The following is a 5,364-nucleotide window of genomic DNA, read 5'->3' on the forward strand; positions in this document are numbered from 1 at the left end:
ATGCTGCAGCTTTTCGCTCTTTAAATAATAATCCCTCCTACTATTATTTCTGCCAAAGTGGATATCCTCATACTTGCTAACGTTATACTCCATCTGCCAGGTCCTCGTCCACTCGCTCAGCCTATCCAGATCCCTCTGCAGACTTTCCACACCCTCCGCACAATTTGCTTTTCGACTCATCTTCGTGTCATCGGCAAATTTTGTCACCCTACACTCAGCCCCCTCCTCCAGATCATCTATATAAATGGTAAATAGCTGAAGGCCCAGCACCGACCCCTGCGGCACTCCACTAGTTACCAACTGCCAACCAGAATAGCACCCATTGATACCAACTCGCTGCTTCCTATTGGACAGCCAATCCTCTATCCACGCTAACACCTTACCCCCAACTCCATGCACCCTAACCTCCTGTAGCAACCTTTTATGAGGCACCTTATCAAACACCTTTTGGAAATCTAAAAACACCACATCCACCAGTTCCCCTCTGTCTACCGCACTAGTCACATCCTCTAAACCGTCTAAACACATCTTCTGAATTGGAACTGTGCCCTTCAGGTGAGGTACCAGTGATTAGTATGTTGTCCAGATAAACCACTAGATTGGGAATGCTTTGCAAGTGAGTTTGCATCATACGCTGGCAAGTGGCACAGGCTGATGAGATTCTAAAAGGCAACCTTGTAGACTGGGACAAACCCTTGTGTGTATTGATTATCACCAACCTTTACGAGTCCTCCTCCAACTCCAGCTACTGACAACCATGGATGAGATCCAATTTAGTATACTTTAACCGTCCTGCTAGTTTAGCATAGGGATCTTCAATTCTGGATGTGGGGTACCTGTCTATCGGTGCTCCTTTATTGACAGCCAATCTGTAATCCCTGCAAATTCTTACTCTCCAATCTAGTTTTAAAATGGGGACTATCTTTACAGTCCATTCGGAGAATTGTATGGGCTGTATGATACTTAAATCTGCCAGTCTCTTAAGCTCAATTTCCAACTTCTGATGAAGGGCATAAGGCACTGGATGGTCCTGAAAATGTCACTTCCTGATTCAGAAAGAATTTCGCTTTAGCCCCCCTTATACATTCTAATTCGTCTCTGAAGACCTGGGGATATTTACACACCAGTTCTTAAACCTCCATCGCTCAGGTTTGATATTTCCATCCAGTTTAAGAACATAAGAACATAAGAAATAGGAGCAGGAGTAGGCCATCTAGCCCTTCGAGCCTGCCCCGCCATTCAATAAGATCATGGCTGATCTGTCGCTGCTCAGTTCCACTTTCCCGCCCTCTCCCCATAACCCTTAATCCCCTCACTTATCAAAAACCCATCAACCCGCGTCTTAAAAATATTTAGCGAGGCAGCCTCCACCACTTCAACGGGCAGAGAATTCCAGAGATTCACCACCCTTTGAGTGAAGAAGTTCCTCCTCAACTCCGATCTAAACTGCGCTCTCCCCCCCGCCCCCGGCCATCTTGAGGCTGTTCCCTTTACTCCTGTTGTTCTTTCTGAGCGGGAAGAATCTCTCTACCTCTACCCTATCCATCCCCTTCATTATCTTATACGTCGCTATAAGATCCCCCCTCATCTTTCTAAACTCCAACGAGTACAAACCCAGACTATTTAGTCTCTCTTTACAGTCCAACCCCCACATCCCTGGCATCAGCCTAGTAAACCTCCTCTGCACTCCCTCCAAGGCCAAAATATCCTTGCGCTAGTGCGGCAACCAAAACTGCACACAGTACTCCAGCTGCAGCCTCACCAGTGCCCTGTACAGTTGCAGCAAGACCTCCCTGCTTTTATATTCTATCGCTTCTCGGCCTTTTGGCTAAGATCAAGTGTAGTATCAGTTTAGCCGTATCGTTTTTAACCAATCACGTCCCATTAAACAAGGGCTGAGGTCCTTGATTACCGAGTCCGACAGCTTTGCTTTCTGCCTCTGATATCACTGCTTGCTGCACCTAAAGTCTGCAGTATCTCTCCAATATAGGGGAAAAAATGGCATCTAGCTCTCCTAATGTTAATGGGCCTTTGTGAAGAGAACAAATTGCTTGTTCCCCTATGATTATGGCTGCTACCTCTGTATCAACTTCCATCCCGAGTGGTTTGAACATAAGAACATAAGAAATAGGAGCAGGAGTAGGCCATCTAGCCCTTCGAGCCTGCCCCGCCATTCAATAAGATCATAGCTGATCTGAAGTGGATCAGTTCCACTTTCCCGCTTTCTCCCCATAACCCTTAATTCCCTTGTCTGTCAAAAACCTATCTACCCATGACTTAAATATATTTAGCGAGGCAGCCTCCACCACTTCAACGGGCAGAGAATTCCAGAGATTCACCACCCTTCGAGTGAAGAAGTTCCTCCTCAACTCTGATCTAAACTGCACGCCCCCTTATCTTGAGGCTGTGCCCTCTAGTCCTGCTATCCTTTCTGAGTGGGAAGAATCTCTCTACCTCTACCCTATCCATCCCCTTCATTATCTTATACGTCTCTATAAGATCCCCCCTCATCCTTCTAAACTCCAACGAGTACAGACCCAATCTATTCAGTCTCTCTTCATAGTCCAACCCCCTCATCTCCGGTATCAGCCTAGTGAACCTCCTCTGTACTCCCTCCAAGGCCAAAATATCCTTGCATAAATGCGGCGACCAAAACTGCACACAGTACTCCAGCTGCGGCCTCACCAGTGCCCTGTACAGTTGCAGCAAGACCTCCCAGCTTTTATATTCTATCCCCCTCGCTATAAAGGCCAGCATTCCATTCGCCTTCTTGATCACCTGCTGCACCTGCAGACTGGGTTTTTGCGACTCGTGCACAAGGACCCCCAGGTCCCTCTGCACCGTAGCATGCTGCAGCTTTTCGCCCTCTAAATAATAATCCCTCCTATTATTTCTGCAAAAGTGGTCAACCTCACACTTGCTAACATTATACTCTACCTGCCAGGTCCTCGCCCACTCGCTCAGCCTATCCAGATCTCTCTGCAGACTTTCCACACCCTCCACGCAATTTGCTTTACCACTCATCTTCGTGTCATCAGCAGATTTCATCACCCTACACTCAGCACACCCCCTCCAGATCATCTATATAAATGGTAAATAGTTGAGGCCCCAGCACCGATCCCTGCGGCATTCTACTAGTCACCACCGCCAATCAGAATAGCACCCATTGATACCAACTCTCTGCTTCCTATTCGACAACCAATCCTCTATCCACGCTAACACCTTACCCCCAACTGCGTGCATCCTAACCTTCTATAGCAACCTTTTATGGGGCACCTTATCAAACGCCTTTTGAAAATCTAGAAACACCACATCCTCCGGTTCCCCTCTGTCTACCGCACTAGTCACATCCTCATAGAAATCCAATAAATTTGTCAAACATGACTTCCCCTTAACGAATCCGTGCTGTGTCTGCTCTATCAAACCATTCCTTTCTTGGTACCTCGCTATTTCTTCTTTGATGACGGATTCAAGCATTTTTCCAACTACAGACGTTAAACTAACCAGCCTATAATTCCCTGCCTTTTGTCTGCTACCATTTTTAAACAGCAGCGTAACGTTAGTCGTTTTCCAATCTTCCGGCACTTCCCCGGAATCCAGCAAATTTTGGTTAGTAATCACTAAGGCATCCACTATCACCTCTGCCATTTCCTTCAGAACCCTGGGATGCATTCCATCCGGTCCTGGGGACTTGTCCACCTCAGTCCCATTACTCTATCATAGATAGAGTAGGTTTGCCATAAACCTGCAAGGTTATCTCTGTTGCGAGCACATTGCTTAGCTGGGCCTGGTTTACAGTGACCAACTCGGATACCTTGCCAGGCTCCTCGTCCAAATTGTTTAAGGGAGTTAAGCTAATAATGGCTGCCTTGTTTTGTGTACTGACAGTACTTGTTCCTTTGCTCTGCTTCAAGACCTTAAGCGACCTTTCTTGTTACATTGGAAGCATACACAATTCTTACATCAACAAACTTCTTGAGAGTGTTCTCCTCCACATCGAAAACATACCTTAGCCCTTATTGTTGTACTTCCTCTATCAGGCACTGTAGTGAGCACCTGGGCTGTTTTGCACCACAGCCATTTTTCACCATTTACCTTGTTTGATGCATCTTGCAAATTTTGCAACTCTGTTACTCTCTGCTCCATACATTCAGTTGCCCGGGCCAGCTTCACAGCTTTTTCTAAGGTAATTTTGGTCTCCACCAGTAACCATTTTGTGTTATTAAGCTGTTTGTACCACAGACTAATCTGTCCCTTAGCATTTCTGTTAATACTGGGCGAAATTCGTGGTACTCTGCTCGTCCCCTAAGTCTTGCCACAAAGCCTGAGACTTTCTCCCCTGACTCACAACTGCCGTATGAAATTTGTATCTCAACATAATGATCAAGGGATGGGGGTTAAAGTGATTTTTGATCAGCTCCACAATCTGGTCAAAAAATTTGCAGGTGATCTGACCAATGCGCCATGGAGGCCAGCTATAGCTAACAGAGGCAGTGACATGTGTTCTATGCTCACAGAGCACAGAAATCTGCACATGCACAATATTATGCCCTCTGCTGCTTTCACCTGGCTTTCTGATGATTTAGACCCTGCCCACTCCCCCTGCTGGCGAGAAACTGGTTTGTCAAGATTTCTTTTGCCTAAGTCAGGTAAGATTCAATTTTTAAGTCACCCAAGAAACGGCATGAATTTCTCCTGTTTTCACGTTTGTTTGGGTCTGAGAATTTTTTTGATATGATTGCCCCCTTTGTGTCTGGAAGGTCTGGCAACGTTAATGTTCTCACTAAACTGTAAGTCTGTAGGCCACCGATTGTGAGCAGAATAACCTCTCGCTTTTTTCAGCAGTTATTTCATTATGATGAAGTAATGCAGCCTTGATATATTATTGCCCCTTGTTGTCTACTTTGGGTCAAATGACTTAATTTGTCCTATCATAGGCATTGCTAAGTGAGTATACCTTACTTCTCCATATTCTCAGTGGTTAAATTTCCTCTCCCTGTAGCTGGGCACTGTGATTTCCAACAACTTTGATGTTTGCCTCATCGCCAATGTAATATATCGAGGGTGACTGACTGTAGCTTGAATCAACAAAAGCTTTATTGCCAAATAAAGAGTAATAAATATATACAAACAAGGTCAGAATGAATTACAATGTGATTGCTCTACTCAACTCCCTGGCTCCAACTGCAAATCCCTCCTCAACCTCTAATATGCACCCTCCTATCGATTGGCATAGCTTCTGCCAAGATACTCCATAAGGTCCTTGCTGATCACATAGCCATCTGGAGACACCCCCCCACCCCCTTAAAGAGCCATGCTATTACAATAATCAAATCCCTATCAAGTCCATTGATAGGAATATTA

At 45.5% G+C, this 5,364-nt stretch overlaps 1 pseudogene; it reads left to right on the forward strand.

Annotated features, from left to right (window-relative positions):
• Window positions 1-1,808: 1,808 nt before the first annotated feature.
• LOC145355193 (U2 spliceosomal RNA) lies at window positions 1,809-1,886 on the forward strand (annotated as a pseudogene).
• The last annotated feature ends 3,478 nt before the right edge of the window (window positions 1,887-5,364 follow it).

This window comes from Carcharhinus amblyrhynchos, chromosome 18 (genome assembly GCF_965287045.1).
Source record: "Carcharhinus amblyrhynchos chromosome 18, sCarAmb.v2.hapA, whole genome shotgun sequence".
NCBI lineage: Eukaryota > Metazoa > Chordata > Chondrichthyes > Carcharhiniformes > Carcharhinidae > Carcharhinus > Carcharhinus amblyrhynchos.